Source organism: Prorops nasuta, unplaced genomic scaffold (genome assembly GCF_024137725.1).
Source record: "Prorops nasuta isolate Cenicafe-Biocafe unplaced genomic scaffold, Cenicafe_Pnas_1.2 PNAS00012, whole genome shotgun sequence".
In the NCBI taxonomy this organism is placed as follows: domain Eukaryota; kingdom Metazoa; phylum Arthropoda; class Insecta; order Hymenoptera; family Bethylidae; genus Prorops; species Prorops nasuta.
In genome coordinates this window covers 4,186,027-4,209,752 of record NW_027116809.1, presented here as the reverse complement: position 1 = coordinate 4,209,752, position 23,726 = coordinate 4,186,027, and positions in this window count along the sequence as shown.

The window sequence follows — 23,726 nt, the reverse complement described above, 5'->3', positions numbered from 1 at the left end:
CCTAGCCCCTTTATAAGTACTCCCTGACCCTAAGTGGGTTACCCTAGTCCCATATAAGTACTCCCAGAATACAAGTTAGTTACCCAAATCCCATAGAAGTACTCCCTGACCCCAAGTGAGTTACTCTAGCCCCTATATAAGTACTCACTGACCTCAGGTGAGTTACCCTAGTCCCATAGAAGTACTCCCTGACCCCAAGTGAGTTACCATATCCCCTTTATAAGTACTCCCTGACCCCAAGTGAATTATCCTAGCCCCTTTATATGTACTCTCTGACCGCAAGTGAGTTACCCTAGTTCCATAGAGGTACTCCCTGACCCCAAATTAGTCACCCTAGCCCCTTTATATGTACTCCCAGACTCCAAGTGAGTTACCCTAGTCCCCTATAACCACTCCCTGACCCAAATTGGGTTACCCTAGCCCCTTTATAAGTACTCCCTGACCCTAAGTGGGTTTTTTTTTTTTTTTTTTTTTTTTTTTTTTCCGACGCTTTGCGAGGTAGGGGGAAACTTCTTAAAGCCTTACGGCTTGTTAAGTACCTCCGGCGGCCGATGTTTTGGCCATAGGTTATGTGGGATTCTAACCCACCAAAACCCCCTACCTGCCCCCCTACCCGGTACCAAGCATAGCTTATAACATCAGGTAGGAGGGTATACGCTCTACTCTACGACCGTATGCGGTCATCCCAAGACAAACAAAAACCCCAGACTCTACCCCACCCCAGAGGAGAGAGCAGCAGACTCCTCAGCTCGGACTCTACTGTCCTTGGAGGTGAGGACCCTAACCGAGATGCTGGAAAATGCATTCCAAGCTCTCGGCGTACTCGTAACATGGGACACAAGGGTCTCCACCTCCAACGAGGGCACACCTAAAGCATCACAGAGTTCTGCTCTTTCGCATTCCCACAGGGGACACCACAACAGCGTGTGCTCCGCCGTATCCGCGACCGGATTCGGGGAGCACCAGCAGTCGGGAGTCGCCTTGCGGCCCACCCTCGCGCGATGACTCATGAAACTACCATGCCCCAGGAGCATCTGGGAAACATGGTAGTTCAAGCTTCTACAATTAGCAGCCAGCCAGGACCGGATGTCCGGGATGAGGCGGTGGGTCCACCTACCCCGACCATCCGAGTCCCATGCTGCCTGCCATCTCTCTACTAAATTAGCCCTCGCCAATCTCCGCGCTTCGGCCACGCCAGCCGAGGAGCCACCCGCACGCGACGCATCGTACACCTCCCTGCGCTCCAAAGCTAAAAGATGGGCCGGTGGTATGCCCGAGATTACTAATAGCGCACAGGACGAAGCCGTACGACACGCGCGGGAAACCCTCAGCGCCATGACCCTCTGCGCGGAGATTAGGGACCTCGCAATGGTTGGGCGAGAGGCAGCCTCAGCCCAGCAAGGCGCCCCGTAAAGAAGAATGCTGTGCACTAAATTCGTGTACAACATCCTTCCCGAGACCCCCGACCCACCCACGTTCGGCAATAAATTACTCAACGCCCACCCAGCCTTTTTGGCTTTTCCCACCATGCAATCAATGTGAAACTTGAAGGAAAGACGACGATCCAACCACACACCGAGGTATTTCGCCCGCGGGGAGACGGAAACCGTCTCGCCCCCGACCGAAAACCGCGGAGCCCGATCAGACCGCCTCCTAGAGAAGAAAACAGCCTCCGATTTGGAAACGTTCACCTCCAGGTTCCTCCCCTCAAGCCACAGAACGATACGCGACAAAGCCCTGTTAGCCTTCAACTGCAAGGACCCGACGCTTCCCGCAGACACACACAATGCCGTATCGTCCGCGTAACAAGTCAACGTGCAGCCCTCCGGGAGACTCAACCGCAGCAGACCGTCGAAACAAATGTTCCACAGGAGAGGTCCTAAGACCGATCCCTGCGGAACACCCGCCCCAACGCGCCACTGCCGTCCAGCGCACTCAATGACCCGGTCCCCCAGGTAACTGCGGACTATATCCACAATCACCCCCGGGACCGCGCCATTGGCGGCCAGGGCCTCCAAGATGGCCGCATGCGACACAGAATTGAACGCGTTTTTAATGTCGAGAAGGATTACGGCCACGCATTTGCTCCGGTACACAGACCCCCGAAGGGCGATCCGAATAAAATTCTGGACAGCCGATACGGCATCCATGGTACTTCTACCAGGACGGAACCCGTATTGACCGTCCGCGAGAGGTGCGACCCCCTCATAAACCTCCGTAAGACGAGCGACAACTACCCTCTCGAACAACTTCCCCACCACCGGTAGGAGAGATATGGGTCTGAAGCCCCCGATCCCTTTCGGGATTAGGACAACCCTCGCCCTCCTCCAGATAGCGGGAAAGTCGCCGAGTTCCAGGCAGCTGTTGAACAACCGGGCAAAATCAGCGGGGCAGCTCATTGCTGCAACCTTAACCACTTCCGGGAGAATGCCATCGACACCAGGGGCCCCCTTTGCAGGGGACCTCCCGGCAGCCATGACAATCTCTGCTTCCGTGATGAGATCAGACTCCAAGATCGGCCTGATGTTACCGCGCACCACGAATGGAACGCCCCCAGGCCTCACTTGCGACGTCGAGAAAAGACTCTCAATCGCAACCACCGTCTCAGACTCCGTCAGACTAGCAGATGTCTGTCTCTTCAATCTCTTGTAGGCCACCCAGAAGGGGCGACCCCAAGGATCTGCCTCCACTTCATTCACCAGCGCCAACCATGCGGCCCGCTTCCTCTCGCGTATAGCGGAGGAGAAAGCGGTTCTCGCCGTCTTATAGGCTTCGCGCAAGTGAACTTCCGTATTGGCACCCCTCGACCTCGACCACCTCCTGCGGGCAGCATTCGCTGCCTTACGGAGACGGTCGAGGTCTTCACACCACCAATACGCTGCTTTCCAGCGCTTGGCAGTTCCGTGAGCCCTGGGCATAGAAGCGTCGGACGCCCCGACGAGTCTCCGGAGATAACCCTCCGGCGAGACGCCCGAGCCGTCACCGCCGAGGTCCGCCCCGGCCCTCCCCCGCCCGGACGGAGGGGAAGCCGAGCTGCTCGAGGCTATTCCCCACGCAAATGCCAATTCGCATAAGAGTGGGTCGAACCTCGAGCGAACCCAGCGCACCCCCCGCTCCGGCGAGGCAGGGCCAGGACCCCCATCCGTGAGAATCCACTGGATGAAGCGGTGATCGCTCAGAGTCTCGTCATCGAGCACCTCCCAAGAGACTACTCTCGAGGCGATCGACGACGATACCCAGGTGAGATCTATTATACTACCACGGTCGCCTGAGACGAAGGTCGGAGAACGACCTCGGTTGAGCAATGTCAACCCGAGCTGACCGCCCCATTCCTCAACAAGCTCTCCACGTCGGTTAGTGCAACCGGATCCCCATGATGTCGACCACGAGTTGAAGTCTCCACCAATGAGGACCGGCACCCCATGCTCCCTGACACTCCCCGCCAAGTCCTCCAGGAAAGCCTCGAACTCCCCGATGGGGGCATTAGGGGTAAAGTAAACACTGTACACCCTAATGTCCCCAACGAGAGACGAACAAAACCCCCGACCGGACGAGACGGATGCCAGTTTGCACGAAGCACCGGGCAGCATAGCCGAATCCCCCCCGACATCCTCCAAGCCGGTGCTTGGGAAATTACTATTCCTATGCTGCTCTGAGACAAGGCAGACCGTGTACTCGCCAGAGTACGTGCAATGGACGGCCAAGTCCTGAGCAGATCGCGAACGATTGACATTGATCTGGAGACCCTTCATGTACGTCTCGATCCTCTCCACACCCCGATCGATCCGCACGCTGAAGAGCCCCCAGCGTGATCATGCGCAAGCCCCGAGTCCCTACAGGCGAGACAACAAGGAGAACCCCTACAACTGGCAGAGGCATGACCCCCCTCCCCGCATCTCCAACACAGCCCCGAACGGTCTGTGCTGAATTTGCAGCTACCCGAGGTGGACCGAAGTGATGACACCTCTTGCACCGCACGATACTGGTCGCAGGGCGAACCCTGCAGACCACCCACCCAACGCGAACGCGCCCAAGCCGCAACAACTTGCCAGCCACCTCGGGTGGCATGGAAGCGCCGACGGCCCAGGAGCCCCCACCAGTTCTTCGCGGCGCGGAGACTCTAACCACGGCTGCCTCCTCGCCCAGTGCGGCCAGAAGGGCCGCACGCACATCCTCCCCGGACGAAACCCCATCGAGGTCCCGGATCTCCACCCTCTCCATCGGAGAGAGAGCAGAGACCGGAATCCCGTTACCCAACGCCTCCGCGACCGCCCCCGCGAGCGTGGACGCGGAGCCCCCTCCCTTATTCAGCTCAATCAGGAGGTCTCCCCTGCGAGTCCTCCTGATCGACCTGACCTCAACCCCGACCTTACCGGGGTCCACCCTTTCCTTCAGCAACCTCATCGCCCCCCCATACCCATCCGACCCGCACGCTACGAGCACGGCCTGGGCACTGGGACGACGAGGAGGTCCCCCAACCCTACCCGAATGAGGAGGACGGGATATCGGGGCCGGCCCCAAATCCCTCCTCCCCTTTCCCTTCCGCCCAGCCACGACCGACCATTGCACCCCCTCCTCCCGCGGAGGAGATGCCGTAGCCACTGGTGTCGGGCCAGCTGCCCCAGAGGCCCCCTCCTTCGGCGGAGAAAGCGTCCCCAGGGCAGCTCCCCTTTTCGCGACCCTTTCCCTATTGCCGCTTCCACCCGACTTAATCGAAACCCCCCTCCCCCCTTTAGAAGTCGGTGGAAGCGGAAGCGACGTCTGCGTACCCTTATTCTTCAGCGCTGGCCGTTGCACCTCTTCTCGCGCTTCGTCCCACTCCCTCGTCTCAAGAAGCACATGGAGAAGTGACCCACAATCCTGGGTCGCAGCTCCCTGCACCTCCTGCACAGCGGAGACGACGAGATCCCGCAGGTCCCTCACTTTTCCCTGGATGCTCCTCTTGACGCCCTTTCTCTCGTCCGTGAGTCCAAGAAGCTCCGTCATTGCTACTGACATACGCTGGATGAGCGTATGCAGTTCCTGCGCACTTCTGTCACGGGCCTCCAGGCGCAGCCGCACCTCCTCCAAGTCCATGGCTCTGGAGCCCGATCCTGCGCTAACGCCGTTACCTGTAGGGGAAGAATAAGAAGAAGTTTGGTTTTCCATAAATTAATAAATAATCACCAGCATGCGGAGCGTCTCCGAACGCGCCGCCTCAAGAAGTGGAGGGGTGATCACCATGATGCCTACCTCCATCAGACACCATGGCTTGGGGCTCAAGCCCGGGGACAAACATCCAGGCCGCCTTACACCTTCTTCCATCACTGCCATTCCGCATACCTCCGTGGGAGGACGGTGCGTAGACACCGGGATCCGACACGAGCACGACCTTACTGGAATCATCCACACATCCCTTTCGGGCAGTGTCAACACAGAGGCCGTACCCGTGTCCCCTGAAATGGGTGAAATGAGAAAAGTGATGTTATGGGGCCCTCGTCCGGAATCCGTACGACGGCAGATGACACATGAGAATGAAATGAGGCGAGGGTGAGAATACCATTTTGGTTCGCGACTGCTTATTCGTCCGTATGAAACGGCTTATTTCGCAGCTAACCGGCATATCTGCTGGCCGTCCCCCTATCCACCACCCGGGGACGCGCCTGGTAGCGTGGTAAACCGCCCCAGGTAAGTGGGTTACCCTAGTCTCATATAAGTACTCCCAGAACCCAAGTGAGTTACCCTAGTCCCATAGAAGTACTCCCTGACCCCAAGTGAGTTAATCTAGCCCCTATATAAGTACTCCCTGACCCCAAGAGAGTTACCCTAGCCCCTTAATAAGTACACCATGGCCCCAAGTAAGTTACCCTGGTCCCATATAAGTGCTCACAGACACCAAGTGAGTTGCCCTAGTCCCATATAAATACTCCTTGACCCAAAGTAAGTTACCCTAGCCCCTTTATATGTACTCTCTGACCGCAAGTGAGTTACCCTAGTTCCATAGAGGTACTCCCTGACCCCAAATTAGTCACCCTAGCCCCTTTATATGTACTCCCAGACTCCAAGTGAGTTACCCTAGTCCCCTATAACTACTCCCTGACCCAAATTGGGTTACCCTAGCCCCTTATAAGTACTCCCTGACCCTAAGTGGGTTAACCTAGTCTCATATAAGTACTCCCAGAACCCATTGAGTTACCCTAGTCCCATAGAAGTACTCCCTGACCCCAAGTGAGTTAATCTAGCCCCTATATAAGTACTCCCTGACCCCAAGTGAGTTACCCTAGCCCCTTAATAAGTACACCCTGGCCCCAAGTGAGTTACCCTGGTCCCATATAAGTGCTCACAGGCACCAAGTGAGTTGCCCTAGTCCCATATAAATACTCCTTGACCCAAAGTAAGTTACCCTAGCCCCTTTATAAGTACTCCCTGACCCCAAGTGAATTACCCTAGTCCCATATAAGTACTCCCAGACTCCAATTGAGTTATCCTAGTCCCTTTATATGTACTCTCTGACCGCAAGTGAGTTATCCTAGCCCCTTTATATGTACTCTCTGACCGCAAGTGAGTTATCCTAGCCCATTTATATGTACTCTCTGACTCCAAGTGAGTTACCCTAGTCCCCTATAACTACTCCCTGACCCTAAATGGGTTACCCTAGTCCCATATAAGTACTCCCAGAACCCAAGTGAGTTTCACTAGTCCCCTATAACTACTCCCTGAACCAAATGGGTTACCCTAGCCCCTTTATAAGTACTCCCTGGCCTCAAGTGAGTTACCCTAGTCCCTTATAAGTACTCCCTAACCCCAAGTGAGTTACCCTACCCCCTTTATAAGTACTCCCTGACCCCAAGTGAGTTATCCTAGCCCCTTTATATGTACTCCCAGAGTCCAAGTGATTTACCCTAGTCCCTTATAAATACTCCCCGAGCCAATGTGAGTTACCCTAGCCCCTTTATAAGTACTCCCAGACCCCAAGTGAGTTACCCTAGTCCCATAGAAGTACTCCCTGACCCCAAGTGAGTTATCCTAGCCCCTTTATATGTACTCCCAGAGTCCAAGTGAGTTACCATAGTCCCTTAAACTACTCCCCGACCCAAAGTGAGTTATCCTAGCCCCTTTATAAGTACTCCCTGACCCCAAGTGTGTTACCCTAGCCCCTATATAAGAACTCCCTGACACCAAGTGAGTTACCCTAGTCCCATAGAAGTACTCCCTGACCCCAAGTGAGTTATCCTAGCCCCTTTATTAGTACTCCCAGAGTCCAAGTGAGTTACCCTAGTCCCTTATAACTACTCCCCGACCCAAAGTGAATTACCCTAGCCCCTTTATAAGTACTCCCTGACACCAAGTGAGTTACCCTAGTCCCATAGAAGTACTCCCTGACCCCAAGTGAGTTATCCTAGCCCCTTTATTAGTACTCCCAGAGTCCAAGTGAGTTACCCTAGTCCCTTATAACTACTCCCCGACCCAAAGTGAATTACCCTAGCCCCTTTATAAGTACTCCCTGACCCTAAGTGGGTTACCCTAGTCCCACATAAGTACTCCCAGATCCCAAGTGAGTTACCCTAGTCCCATAGAAGTACTCCCTGACCTTAAGTGAGTTACCCTAGCCCCTTAATAAGTACACCCTGGCCCTAAGTGAGTTACCCTAGTCCCATATAAGTACTCCTTGACCCAAAGTAAGTTAACCTAGCCCCTTTATAAGTTCTCCCTGACCCATGTGAGTTACCCTAGTCCCATATAAGTACTCCCTGACCCCAAGTGAGATACCCTAGTCCCATAGAAGTACTCCCTGACCCCAAGTGAGTTACAATAGCCCCTTTATAAGTACTCCCTTACCCCAAGTGAGTTATCCTAGCCCCTTTATATGTACTCTCTGAACGCAAGTGAGCTACCCTAGTCCCATATAAGTACTCCCTGACCCCAAGTGAGTTACCATAGCCCCTTTATAAGTACTCCCAGACCCAAAGTGATTTACCCTAGTCCCTTATAAGTACTCCCTGACCCCAAGTGAGTTATCCTAGCCCCTTTATATGTACTCCCAGAGTCCAAGTGAGTTACCCCAGTCCCTTATAACTACTCGCCAACCCAAAGTGAGTTACCCTAGCCCCTTTATAAGTACTCCCTGACCCTAAGTGGGTTACCCTAGTCCCAAATAAGTAGTCCCAGACCCCAAGTGAGTTACCCTAGTCCCATATAAGTTCTCCCTGACCCCAAGTGAGTTACCCTAGTCCCATATAAGTACTCCCAGACCCCAAGTGAGTTACCCTAGTCCCATAGAAGTACTCCCTGACCCCAAATTAGTCACCCTAACCCCTTTATATGTATTCTCTGACCGCAAGTGAGTTATCCTAGCCCCTTTATATGTACTCCCAGAGTCCAAGTGAGTTACCCTAGTCCCTTAAACTACTCCCCGACCCAAAGTGAGTTATCCTAGCCCCTTTAAAAGTACTCCCTGACCCCAAGTGTGTTACCCTAGCCCCTATATAAGTACTCCCTGACACCAAGTGAGTTACCCTAGTCCCATAGAAGTACTCCCTGACCCCAAGTGAGTTATCCTATCCCCTTTATATGTACTCCCAGAGTCCAAGTGAGTTACCATAGTCCCTTATAACTACTCCCCGACCCAAAGTGAGTTACCATAGCCCCTTTATAAGTACTCCCTGACCCTAAGTGGGTTACCCTAGTCCCACATAAGTACTCCCAGATCCCAAGTGAGTTACCCTAGTCCCATAGAAGTACTCCCTGACCTTAAGTGAGTTACCTTAGCCCCTTAATAAGTACACCCTGGCCCTAAGTGAGTTACCCTAGTCCCATATAAGTACTCCTTGACCCAAAGTAAGTTAACCTAGCCCCTTTATAAGTACTCCCTGACCCATGTGAGTTACCCTAGTCCCATATAAGTACTCCCTGACACCAAGTGAGTTACCCTACTCCCATATAAGTACTCCCAGACCCCAAGCGAGATACCCTAGTCCCATAGAAGTACTCCCTGACCCCAAGTGTGTTACTATTGCCCCTTTATAAGTTCTCCCTGACCCCAAGTGATTTATCCTAGCCCCTTTATATGTACTCTCTGAACGCAAGTGAGCTACCCTAGTCCCATATAAGTACTCCCTGACCCCAAGTGAGTTATCCTAGCCACTTTATATGTACTCTCTGAAAGCAAGTGAGCTACCCTAGTCCCATATAAGTACTCCCTGACACCAAATGAGTTATCCTAGCCCCTTTATATGCACTCCCAGAGTCCAAGTGAGTTACCATAGTCCCTTATAACTACTCCCCGACCCAAAGTGAGTTACCCTAGCCCCTTTATAAGTACTCCCTGACCCATGTGAGTTACCCTAGTCCCATATAAATACTCCCAGACCCCAAGTGAGTTACCCTAGTCCCATATAAGTACTCCCAGACCCCAAGCGAAATACCCTAGTCCCATAGAAGTACTCCCTGACCCCAAGTGAGTTACTATAGCCCCTTTATAAGTACTCCCTGACCCCAAGTGAGTTATCCTAGCCCCATTATATGTACTCTCTGAACGCAAGTGAGCTACCCTAGTCCCATATAAGTACTCCCTGACCCCAAGTGAGTTACCATAGCCCCTTTATAAGTACTCCCAGACCCAAAGTGAGTTACCCTAGTCCTTTATAAGTACTCCCTGACCCCAAGTGAGTTATCCTAGCCCCTTTATATGCACTCCCAGAGTCCAAGTGAGTTACCCTAGTCCCTTATAACTACTCCCCAACCCAAAGTGAGTTACCCTAGCCCCTTGTATAAGTACTCCCTGACCCATGTGAGTTACCCTAGTCCCATATAAATACTCCCAGACCCCAAGTGAGTTACCCTAGTCCCATATAAGTACTCCCAGACCCCAAGCGAGATACCCTAGTCCCATAGAAGTACTCCCTGACCCCAAGTGAGTTACTATAGCCCCTTTATAAGTACTCCCTGACCCCAAGTGAGTTATCCTAGCCCCATTATATGTACTCTCTGAACGCAAGTGAGCTACCCTATTCCCATATAAGTACTCCCTGACCCCAAGTGAGTTACCATAGCCCTTTTATAAGTACTCCCAGACCCAAAGTGAGTTACCCTAGTCCCTTATAACTACTCCCCAACCCAAAGTGAGTTACCCTAGCCCCTTTATAAGTACTCCCTGACCCTAAGTGGGTTACCCTAGTCCCAAATAAGTTGTCCCAGACCCCAAGTGAGTTACCCTAGTCCCATATAAGTTCTCCCTGACCCCAAGTGAGTTACCCTACTCCCATATAAGTACTCCCAGACCCCAAGTGAGTTACCCTAGTCCCATAGAAGTACTCCCTGACCCCAAATTAGTCACCCTAACCCCTTTATATGTACTCTCTGACCGCAAGTGAGTTATCCTAGCCCCTTTATATGTACTCCCAGACTCCAAATGAGTTACCCTAGTCCCCTATAACTACTCCTTGACCCAAAGTGAGTTACCCTAGCCCCTTTATAAGTACTCCCTGAACCTAAGTGGGTTACCCTAGCCCCCTTATAAGTACTCCCTGACTCTAAGTGAGTTACCCTAGTCCCTTATAAGTACTCCCTGACCCCAAGTGAGTTACCCTATCCCCTTTATAAGTCTTCCCTGACCCCAAGTGAGTTATCCTAGCCCCATTATATGTCCTCCCAGAGTCCAAGTGAGTTACCCTAGCCCCTTTATAAGTTCTCCCTGACCCAAAGTGAGTTATCCTAGCCCCTTTATATGTACACTCTGAACGCAAGTGAGCTACACTAGTCCCATATAAGTACTCCCTGACCCCAAGTGAGTTATCCTAGCCCCTTTATATGTACTCTCTGAACGCAAGTGAGCTACCCTAGTCCCATATAAGTACTCCCTGACCCCAAGTGAGTTATCCTAGCCCCTTTATATGTACTCTCTGAACGCAAGTGAGCTACCCTAGTCCCTTATAAGTACTCCCTAACCCCAAGTGAGTTACTCTATCCCCTTTATAAGTACTCCCTGACCCCAAGTGAGTTATCCTAGCCCCTTTATATGTACTTCCAGAGTCCAAGTGAGTTACCCTAGTCCCTTATAACTACTCCCCGACCCAAAGTGAGTTACCCTAGCCCCTTTATAATTACTCCCTGACCCTAAGTGGGTTACCCTATTCCCAAATAAGTAATCCCAGAACCCAAGTGAGTTACCCTAGTCCCATAGAAGTACTCCCTGGCCCCAAGTGAGTTACCCTAGCCCCTTAATAAGTACACCCTGGCCCTAAGTGAGTTACCCTAGTCCCATATAAGTACTCCTTGACCCAAAGTAAGTTAACCTAGCCCCTTTATAAGTACTCCCTGACCCATGTGAGTTACCCTAGTCCCATATAAGTACTCCCAGACCCCAAGAGAGTTACCCTAGTCCCATATAAGTACTCCCAGACCCCAAGCGAGATACCCTAGTCCCATAGAAGTACTCCCTGACCCCAAGTGTGTTACTATTGCCCCTTTATAAGTTCTCCCTGACCCCAAGTGGGTTATCCTAGCCTCTTTATATGTACTCTCTGAACGCAAGTGAGCTACCCTAGTCCCATATAAGTACTCCCTGACCCCAAGTGAGTTATCCTAGCCACTTTATATGTACTCTCTGAAAGCAAGTGAGCTACCCTAGTCCCATATAAGTACTCCCTGACACCAAATGAGTTACCATAGCCCCTTTATAAGTACTCCCAGACCCCAAGTGAGTTACCCTAGTCCCTTATAAGTACTCCCTGATCTCAAGTGAGTTACCCAAACCCCTTTATAAGTATTCCCTGACCCCAAGTGAGTTATCCTAGCCCCTTTATATGCACTCCCAGAGTCCAAGTGAGTTACCCTAGTCCCTTATAACTACTCCCCGACCCAAAGTGAGTTACCCTAGCCCCTTTATAAGTACTCCCTGACCCATGTGAGTTACCCTAGTCCCATATAAATACTCCCAGACCCCAAGTGAGTTACCCTAGTCCCATATAAGTACTCCGAGACCCCAAGCGAGATACCCTAGTCCCATAGAAGTACTCCCTGACCCCAAGTGAGTTACTATAGCCCCTTTATAAGTACTCCCTGACCCCAAGTGAGTTACCCTAGTCCTTTATAAGTACTCCCTGACCCCAAGTGAGTTATCCTAGCCCCTTTATATGCACTCCCAGAGTCCAAGTGAGTTACCCTAGTCCCTTATAACTACTCCCCGACCCAAAGTGAGTTACCCTAGCCCCTTGTATAAGTACTCCCTGACCCATGTGAGTTACCCTAGTCCCATATAAATACTCCCAGACCCCAAGTGAGTTACCCTAGTCCCATATAAGTACTCCCAGACCCCAAGCGAGATACCCTAGTCCCATAGAAGTACTCCCTGACCCCAAGTGAGTTACTATAGCCCCTTTATAAGTACTCCCTGACCCCAAGTGTGTTATCCTAGCCCCATTATATGTACTCTCTGAACGCAAGTGAGCTACCCTAGTCCCATATAAGTACTCCCTGACCCCAAGTGAGTTACCATAGCCCTTTTATAAGTACTCCCAGACCCAAAGTGAGTTACCCTAGTCCCTTATAAGTACTCCCTGACCCCAAGTGAGTTATCCTAGCCCCTTTATATGTACTCCCAGAGTCCAAGTGTGTTACCCTAGTCCCTTATAACTACTCCCCAACCCAAAGTGAGTTACCCTAGCCCCTTTATAAGTACTCCCTGACCCTAAGTGGGTTACCCTAGTCCCATATAAGTTCTCCCTGACCACAAGTGAGTTACCCTAGTCCCATATAAGTACTCCCAGACCCCAAGTGAGTTACCCTAGTCCCATAGAAGTACTCCCTGACCCCAAATTAGTCACCCTAACCCCTATATATGTACTCTCTGACCGCAAGTGAGTTATCCTAGCCCCTTTATAAGTACTCCCTGACCCATGTGAGTTACCCTAGTCCCTTATAACTACTCCCCGACCCAAAGTGAGTTACCCTAGCCCCTTTATAATTACTCCCTGACCCTAAGTGGGTTACCCTATTCCCAAATAAGTAATCCCAGAACCCAAGTGAGTTACCCTAGTCCCATAGAAGTACTCCCTGGCCCCAAGTGAGTTACCCTAGCCCCTTAATAAGTACACCCTGGCCCTAAGTGAGTTACCCTAGTCCCATACAAGTACTCCTTGACCCAAATTAAGTTAACCTAGCCCCTTTATAAGTACTCCCTGACCCATGTGAGTTACCCTAGTCCCATATAAGTACTCCCAGACCCCAAGAGAGTTACCCTAGTCCCATATAAGTACTCCCAGACCCCAAGCGAGATACCCTAGTCCCATAGAAGTACTCCCTGACCCCAAGTGAGTTACTATAGCCCCTTTATAAGTACTCCCTGACCCCAAGTGAGTTATCCTAGCCCCATTATATGTACTCTCTGAACGCAAGTGAGCTACCCTATTCCCATATAAGTACTCCCTGACCCCAAGTGAGTTACCATAGCCCTTTTATAAGTACTCACAGACCCAAAGTGAGTTACCCTAGTCCCTTATAACTACTCCCCAACCCAAAGTGAGTTACCCTAGCCCCTTTATAAGTACTCCCTGACCCTAAGTGGGTTACCCTAGTCCCAAATAAGTTGTCCCAGACCCCAAGTGAGTTACCCTAGTCCCATATAAGTTCTCCCTGACCCCAAGTAAGTTACCCTACTCCCATATAAGTACTCCCAGACCCCAAGTGAGTTACCCTAGTCCCATAGAAGTACTCCCTGACCCCAAATTAGTCACCCTAACCCCTTTATATGTACTCTCTGACCGCAAGTGAGTTATCCTAGCCCCTTTATATGTACTCCCAGACTCCAAATGAGTTACCCTAGTCCCCTATAACTACTCCTTGACCCAAAGTGAGTTACCCTAGCCCCTTTATAAGTACTCCCTGAACCTAAGTGGGTTACCCTAGCCCCCTTATAAGTACTCCCTGACTCTAAGTGAGTTACCCTAGTCCCTTATAAGTACTCCCTGACCCCAAGTGAGTTACCCTATCCCCTTTATAAGTCTTCCCTGACCCCAAGTGAGTTATCCTAGCCCCATTATATGTCCTCCCAGAGTCCAAGTGAGTTACCCTAGCCCCTTTATAAGTTCTCCCTGACCCAAAGTGAGTTATCCTAGCCCCTTTATATGTACTCTCTGAACGCAAGTGAGCTATCCTAGTCCCATATAAGTACTCCCTGACCCCAAGTGAGTTATCCTAGCCCCTTTATATGTACTCTCTGAACGCAAGTGAGCTACCCTAGTCCCATATAAGTACTCCCTGACCCCAAGTGAGTTATCCTAGCCCCTTTATATGTACTCTCTGAACGCAAGTGAGCTACCCTAGTCCCTTATAAGTACTCCCTAACCCCAAGTGAGTTACTCTATCCCCTTTATAAGTACTCCCTGACCCCAAGTGAGTTATCCTAGCCCCTTTATATGTACTTCCAGAGTCCAAGTGAGTTACCCTAGTCCCTTATAACTACTCCCCGACCCAAAGTGAGTTACCCTAGCCCCTTTATAATTATTCCCTGACCCTAAGTGGGTTACCCTATTCCCAAATAAGTAATCCCAGAACCCAAGTGAGTTACCCTAGTCCCATAGAAGTACTCCCTGGCCCCAAGTGAGTTACCCTAGCCCCTTAATAAGTACACCCTGGCCCTAAGTGAGTTACCCTAGTCCCATATAAGTACTCCTTGACCCAAAGTAAGTTAACCTAGCCCCTTTATAAGTACTCCCTGACCCATGTGAGTTACCCTAGTCCCATATAAGTACTCCCAGACCCCAAGAGAGTTACCCTAGTCCCATATAAGTACTCCCAGACCCCAAGCGAGATACCCTAGTCCCATAGAAGTACTCCCTGACCCCAAGTGTGTTACTATTGCCCCTTTATAAGTTCTCCCTGACCCCAAGTGGGTTATCCTAGCCTCTTTATATGTACTCTCTGAACGCAAGTGAGCTACCCTAGTCCCATATAAGTACTCCCTGACCCCAAGTGAGTTATCCTAGCCACTTTATATGTACTCTCTGAAAGCATGTGAGCTACCCTAGTCCCATATAAGTACTCCCTGACACCAAATGAGTTACCATAGCCCCTTTATAAGTACTCCCAGACCCCAAGTGAGTTACCCTAGTCCCTTATAAGTACTCCCTGATCTCAAGTGAGTTACCCAAACCCCTTTATAAGTATTCCCTGACCCCAAGTGAGTTATCCTAGCCCCTTTATATGCACTCCCAGAGTCCAAGTGAGTTACCCTAGTCCCTTATAACTACTCCCCGACCCAAAGTGAGTTACCCTAGCCCCTTTATAAGTACTCCCTGACCCATGTGAGTTACCCTAGTCCCATATAAATACTCCCAGACCCCAAGTGAGTTACCCTAGTCCCATATAAGTACTCCGAGACCCCAAGCGAGATACCCTAGTCCCATAGAAGTACTCCCTGACCCCAAGTGAGTTACTATAGCCCCTTTATAAGTACTCCCTGACCCCAAGTGAGTTACCCTAGTCCTTTATAAGTACTCCCTGACTCCAAGTGAGTTATCCTAGCCCCTTTATATGCACTCCCAGAGTCCAAGTGAGTTACCCTAGTCCCTTATAACTACTCCCCGACCCAAAGTGAGTTACCCTAGCCCCTTGTATAAGTACTCCCTGACCCATGTGAGTTACCCTAGTCCCATATAAATACTCCCAGACCCCAAGTGAGTTACCCTAGTCCCATATAAGTACTCCCAGACCCCAAGCGAGATACCCTAGTCCCATAGAAGTACTCCCTGACCCCAAGTGAGTTACTATAGCCCCTTTATAACTACTCCCTGACCCCAAGTGTGTTATCCTAGCCCCATTATATGTACTCTCTGAACGCAAGTGAGCTACCCTAGTCCCATATAAGTACTCCCTGACCCCAAGTGAGTTACCCAAACCCCTTTATAAGTATTCCCTGACCCCAAGTGAGTTATCCTAGCCCCTTTATATGTACTCCCAGAGTCCAAGTGAGTTACCCTAGTCCCTTATAACTACTCCCCGACCCAAAGTGAGTTACCCTAGCCCCTTTATAAGTACTCCCTGACCCATGTGAGTTACCCTAGTCCCATATAAATACTCCCAGACCTCAAGTGAGTTACCCTAGTCCCATATAAGTACTCCCAGACCCCAAGCGAGATACCCTAGTCCCATAGAAGTACTCCCTGACCCCAAGTGAGTTACTATAGCCCCTTTATAAGTACTCCCTGACCCCAAGTGAGTTACCCTAGTCCCTTATAAGTACTCCCTGACCCCAAGTGAGTTATCCTAGCCCCTTTATATGTACTCCCAGAGTCCAAGTGTGTTACCCTAGTCCCTTATAACTACTCCCCAACCCAAAGTGAGTTACCCTAGCCCCTTTATAATTACTCCCTGACCCTAAGTGGGTTACCCTAGTCCCATATAAGTTCTCCCTGACCCCAAGTGAGTTACCCTAGTCCCATATAAGTACTCCCAGACCCCAAGTGAGTTACCCTAGTCCCATAGAAGTACTCCCTGACCCCAAATTAGTCACCCTAACCCCTTTATATGTACTCTCTGACCGCAAGTGAGTTATCCTAGCCCCTTTATAAGTACTCCCTGACCCATGTGAGTTACCCTAGTCCCATATAAGTACTCCCAGACCCCAAGCGAGATACCCTAGTCCCATAGAAGTACTCCCTGACCCCAAGCGAGATACCCTAGTCCCATATAAGTACTCCTTGACCCAAAGTAAGTTAACCTAGCCCCTTTATAAGTACTCCCTGACCCATGTGAGTTACCCTAGTCCCATATAAGTACTCCCTGACACCTAGTGAGTTACCCTAGTCCCATATAAGTACTCCCAGACCCCAAGCGAGATACCCTAGTCCCATAGAAGTACTCCCTGACCCCAAGTGAGTTATTATTGCCCCTTTATAAGTTCTCCCTGACCCAAAGTGAGTTACCCTAGCCCCTTTATATGTACTCTCTGAACGCAAGTGAGCTACCCTAGTCCCATATAAGTACTCCCTGACCCCAAGTGAGTTATCCTATCCCCTTTATATGTACTCTCTGAACGCAAGTGAGCTACCCTAGTCCCATATAAGTACTCCCTGACCCCAAGTGAGTTATCCTAGCCCCTTTATATGTACTCTCTGAACGCAAGTGAGCTACCCTAATCCCTTATAAGTACTCCCTAACCCCAAGTGAGTTACTCTATCCCCTTTATAAGTACTCCCTGACCCCAAGTGAGTTATCCTAGCCCCTTTATATGTACTTCCAGAGTCCAAGTGAGTTACCCTAGTCCCTTATAACTACTCCCCGACCCAAAGTGAGTTACCCTAGCCCCTTTATAATTACTCCCTGACCCTAAGTGGGTTACCCTATTCCCAAATAAGTAATCCCAGAACCCAAGTGAGTTACCCTAGTCCCATAGAAGTACTCCCTGGCCCCAAGTGAGTTACCCTAGCCCCTTAATAAGTACACCCTGGCCCTAAGTGAGTTACCCTAGTCCAATATAAGTACTCCTTGACCCAAAGTAAGTTAACCTAGCCCCTTTATAAGTACTCCCTGACCCATGTGAGTTACCCTAGTCCCATATAAGTACTCCCAGACCCCAAGTGAGTTACCCTAGTCCCATATAAGTACTCCCAGACCCCAAGCGAGATACCCTAGTCCCATAGAAGTACTCCCTGACCCCAAGTGTGTTACTATTGCCCCTTTATAAGTTCTCCCTGACCCCAAGTGGGTTATCCTAGCCTCTTTATATGTACTCTCTGAACGCAAGTGAGCTACCCTAGTCCCATATAAGTACTCCCTGACCCCAAGTGAGTTATCCTAGCCACTTTATATGTACTCTCTGAAAGCATGTGAGCTACCCTAGTCCCATATAAGTACTCCCTGACACCAAATGAGTTACCATAGCCCCTTTATAAGTACTCCCAGACCCCAAGTGAGTTACCCTAGTCCCTTATAAGTACTCCCTGATCTCAAGTGAGTTACCCAAACCCCTTTATAAGTATTCCCTGACCCCAAGTGAGTTATCCTAGCCCCTTTATATGCACTCCCAGAGTCCAAGTGAGTTACCCTAGTCCCTTATAACTACTCCCCGACCCAAAGTGAGTTACCCTAGCCCCTTTATAAGTACTCCCTGACCCATGTGAGTTACCCTAGTCCCATATAAATACTCCCAGACCCCAAGTGAGTTACCCTAGTCCCATATAAGTACTCCGAGACCCCAAGCGAGATACCCTAGTCCCATAGAAGTACTCCCTGACCCCAAGTGAGTTACTATAGCCCCTTTATAAGTACTCCCTGACCCCAAGTGAGTTACCCTAGTCCTTTATAAGTACTCCCTGACTCCAAGTGAGTTATCCTAGCCCCTTTATATGCACTCCCAGAGTCCAAGTGAGTTACCCTAGTCCCTTATAACTACTCCCCGACCCAAAGTGAGTTACCCTAGCCCCTTGTATAAGTACTCCCTGACCCATGTGAGTTACCCTAGTCCCATATAAATACTCCCAGACCCCAAGTGAGTTACCCTAGTCCCATATAAGTACTCCCAGACCCCAAGCGAGATACCCTAGTCCCATAGAAGTACTCCCTGACCCCAAGTGAGTTACTATAGCCCCTTTATAACTACTCCCTGACCCCAAGTGTGTTATCCTAGCCCCATTATATGTACTCTCTGAACGCAAGTGAGCTACCCTAGTCCCATATAAGTACTCCCTGACCCCAAGTGAGTTACCCAAACCCCTTTATAAGTATTCCCTGACCCCAAGTGAGTTATCCTAGCCCCTTTATATGTACTCCCAGAGTCCAAGTGAGTTACCCTAGTCCCTTATAACTACTCCCCGACCCAAAGTGAGTTACCCTAGCCCCTTTATAAGTACTCCCTGACCCATGTGAGTTACCCTAGTCCCATATAAATACTCCCAGACCTCAAGTGAGTTACCCTAGTCCCATATAAGTACTCCCAGACCCCAAGCGAGATACCCTAGTCCCATAGAAGTACTCCCTGACCCCAAGTGAGTTACTATAGCCCCTTTATAAGTACTCCCTGACCCCAAGTGAGTTACCCTAGTCCCTTATAAGTACTCCCTGACCCCAAGTGAGTTATCCTAGCCCCTTTATATGTACTCCCAGAGTCCAAGTGTGTTACCCTAGTCCCTTATAACTACTCCCCAACCCAAAGTGAGTTACCCTAGCCCCTTTATAATTACTCCCTGACCCTAAGTGGGTTACCCTAGTCCCATATAAGTTCTCCCTGACCCCAAGTGAGTTACCCTAGTCCCATATAAGTACTCCCAGACCCCAAGTGAGTTACCCTAGTCCCATAGAAGTACTCCCTGACCCCAAATTAGTCACCCTAACCCCTTTATATGTACTCTCTGACCGCAAGTGAGTTATCCTAGCCCCTTTATAAGTACTCCCTGACCCATGTGAGTTACCCTAGTCCCATATAAGTACTCCCAGACCCCAAGCGAGATACCCTAGTCCCATAGAAGTACTCCCTGACCCCAAGCGAGATACCCTAGTCCCATATAAGTACTCCTTGACCCAAAGTAAGTTAACCTAGCCCCTTTATAAGTACTCCCTGACCCATGTGAGTTACCCTAGTCCCATATAAGTACTCCCTGACACCTAGTGAGTTACCCTAGTCCCATATAAGTACTCCCAGACCCCAAGCGAGATACCCTAGTCCCATAGAAGTACTCCCTGACCCCAAGTGAGTTATTATTGCCCCTTTATAAGTTCTCCCTGACCCAAAGTGAGTTACCCTAGCCCCTTTATATGTACTCTCTGAACGCAAGTGAGCTACCCTAGTCCCATATAAGTACTCCCTGACCCCAAGTGAGTTATCCTATCCCCTTTATATGTACTCTCTGAACGCAAGTGAGCTACCCTAGTCCCATATAAGTACTCCCTGACCCCAAGTGAGTTATCCTAGCCCCTTTATATGTACTCTCTGAACGCAAGTGAGCTACCCTAATCCCTTATAAGTACTCCCTAACCCCAAGTGAGTTACTCTATCCCCTTTATAAGTACTCCCTGACCCCAAGTGAGTTATCCTAGCCCCTTTATATGTACTTCCAGAGTCCAAGTGAGTTACCCTAGTCCCTTATAACTACTCCCCGACCCAAAGTGAGTTACCCTAGCCCCTTTATAATTACTCCCTGACCCTAAGTGGGTTACCCTATTCCCAAATAAGTAATCCCAGAACCCAAGTGAGTTACCCTAGTCCCATAGAAGTACTCCCTGGCCCCAAGTGAGTTACCCTAGCCCCTTAATAAGTACACCCTGGCCCTAAGTGAGTTACCCTAGTCCAATATAAGTACTCCTTGACCCAAAGTAAGTTAACCTAGCCCCTTTATAAGTACTCCCTGACCCATGTGAGTTACCCTAGTCCCATATAAGTACTCCCAGACCCCAAGTGAGTTACCCTAGTCCCATATAAGTACTCCCAGACCCCAAGCGAGATACCCTAGTCCCATAGAAGTACTCCCTGACCCCAAGTGTGTTACTATTGCCCCTTTATAAGTTCTCCCTGACCCCAAGTGATTTATCCTAGCCCCTTTATATGTACTCTCTGAACGCAAGTGAGCTACCCTAGTCCCATATAAGTACTCCCTGACCCCAAGTGAGTTATCCTAGCCACTTTATATGTACTCTCTGAAAGCAAGTGAGCTACCCTAGTCCCATATAAGTACTCCCTGACACCAAATGAGTTATCCTAGCCCCTTTATATGCACTCCCAGAGTCCAAGTGAGTTACCATAGTCCCTTATAACTACTCCCCGACCCAAAGTGAGTTACCCTAGCCCCTTTATAAGTACTCCCTGACCCATGTGAGTTACCCTAGTCCCATATAAATACTCCCAGACCCCAAGTGAGTTACCCTAGTCCCATATAAGTACTCCCAGACCCCAAGCGAAATACCCTAGTCCCATAGAAGTACTCCCTGACCCCAAGTGAGTTACTATAGCCTCTTTATAAGTACTCCCTGACCCCAAGTGAGTTATCCTAGCCCCATTATATGTACTCTCTGAACGCAAGTGAGCTACCCTAGTCCCATATAAGTACTCCCTGACCCCAAGTGAGTTACCATAGCCCCTTTATAAGTACTCCCAGACCCAAAGTGAGTTACCCTAGTCCTTTATAAGTACTCCCTGACCCCAAGTGAGTTATCCTAGCCCCTTTATATGCACTCCCAGAGTCCAAGTGAGTTACCCTAGTCCCTTATAACTACTCCCCAACCCAAAGTGAGTTACCCTAGCCCCTTGTATAAGTACTCCCTGACCCATGTGAGTTACCCTAGTCCCATATAAATACTCCCAGACCCCAAGTGAGTTACCCTAGTCCCATATAAGTACTCCCAGACCCCAAGCGAGATACCCTAGTCCCATAGAAGTACTCCCTGACCCCAAGTGAGTTACTATAGCCCCTTTATAAGTACTCCCTGACCCCAAGTGAGTTATCCTAGCCCCATTATATGTACTCTCTGAACGCAAGTGAGCTACCCTATTCCCATATAAGTACTCCCTGACCCCAAGTGAGTTACCATAGCCCTTTTATAAGTACTCCCAGACCCAAAGTGAGTTACCCTAGTCCCTTATAACTACTCCCCAACCCAAAGTGAGTTACCCTAGCCCCTTTATAAGTACTCCCTGACCCTAAGTGGGTTACCCTAGTCCCAAATAAGTTGTCCCAGACCCCAAGTGAGTTACCCTAGTCCCATATAAGTTCTCCCTGACCCCAAGTGAGTTACCCTACTCCCATATAAGTACTCCCAGACCCCAAGTGAGTTACCCTAGTCCCATAGAAGTACTCCCTGACCCCAAATTAGTCACCCTAACCCCTTTATATGTACTCTCTGACCGCAAGTGAGTTATCCTAGCCCCTTTATATGTACTCCCAGACTCCAAATGAGTTACCCTAGTCCCCTATAACTACTCCTTGACCCAAAGTGAGTTACCCTAGCCCCTTTATAAGTACTCCCTGAACCTAAGTGGGTTACCCTAGCCCCCTTATAAGTACTCCCTGACTCTAAGTGAGTTACCCTAGTCCCTTATAAGTACTCCCTGACCCCAAGTGAGTTACCCTATCCCCTTTATAAGTCTTCCCTGACCCCAAGTGAGTTATCCTAGCCCCATTATATGTCCTCCCAGAGTCCAAGTGAGTTACCCTAGCCCCTTTATAAGTTCTCCCTGACCCAAAGTGAGTTATCCTAGCCCCTTTATATGTACTCTCTGAACGCAAGTGAGCTACCCTAGTCCCATATAAGTACTCCCTGACCCCAAGTGAGTTATCCTAGCCCCTTTATATGTACTCTCTGAACGCAAGTGAGCTACCCTAGTCCCATATAAGTACTCCCTGACCCCAAGTGAGTTATCCCAGCCCCTTTATATGTACTCTCTGAACGCAAGTGAGCTACCCTAGTCCCTTATAAGTACTCCCTAACCCCAAGTGAGTTACTCTATCCCCTTTATAAGTACTCCCTGACCCCAAGTGAGTTATCCTAGCCCCTTTATATGTACTTCCAGAGTCCAAGTGAGTTACCCTAGTCCCTTATAACTACTCCCCGACCCAAAGTGAGTTACCCTAGCCCCTTTATAATTACTCCCTGACCCTAAGTGGGTTACCCTATTCCCAAATAAGTAATCCCAGAACCCAAGTGAGTTACCCTAGTCCCATAGAAGTACTCCCTGGCCCCAAGTGAGTTACCCTAGCCCCTTAATAAGTACACCCTGGCCCTAAGTGAGTTACCCTAGTCCCATATAAGTACTCCTTGACCCAAAGTAAGTTAACCTAGCCCCTTTATAAGTACTCCCTGACCCATGTGAGTTACCCTAGTCCCATATAAGTACTCCCAGACCCCAAGAGAGTTACCCTAGTCCCATATAAGTACTCCCAGACCCCAAGCGAGATACCCTAGTCCCATAGAAGTACTCCCTGACCCCAAGTGTGTTACTATTGCCCCTTTATAAGTTCTCCCTGACCCCAAGTGGGTTATCCTAGCCTCTTTATATGTACTCTCTGAACGCAAGTGAGCTACCCTAGTCCCATATAAGTACTCCCTGACCCCAAGTGAGTTATCCTAGCCACTTTATATGTACTCTCTGAAAGCAAGTGAGCTACCCTAGTCCCATATAAGTACTCCCTGACACCAAATGAGTTACCATAGCCCCTTTATAAGTACTCCCAGACCCCAAGTGAGTTACCCTAGTCCCTTATAAGTACTCCCTGATCTCAAGTGAGTTACCCAAACCCCTTTATAAGTATTCCCTGACCCCAAGTGAGTTATCCTAGCCCCTTTATATGCACTCCCAGAGTCCAAGTGAGTTACCCTAGTCCCTTATAACTACTCCCCGACCCAAAGTGAGTTACCCTAGCCCCTTTATAAGTACTCCCTGACCCATGTGAGTTACCCTAGTCCCATATAAATACTCCCAGACCCCAAGTGAGTTACCCTAGTCCCATATAAGTACTCCGAGACCCCAAGCGAGATACCCTAGTCCCATAGAAGTACTCCCTGACCCCAAGTGAGTTACTATAGCCCCTTTATAAGTACTCCCTGACCCCAAGTGAGTTACCCTAGTCCTTTATAAGTACTCCCTGACTCCAAGTGAGTTATCCTAGCCCCTTTATATGCACTCCCAGAGTCCAAGTGAGTTACCCTAGTCCCTTATAACTACTCCCCGACCCAAAGTGAGTTACCCTAGCCCCTTGTATAAGTACTCCCTGACCCATGTGAGTTACCCTAGTCCCATATAAATACTCCCAGACCCCAAG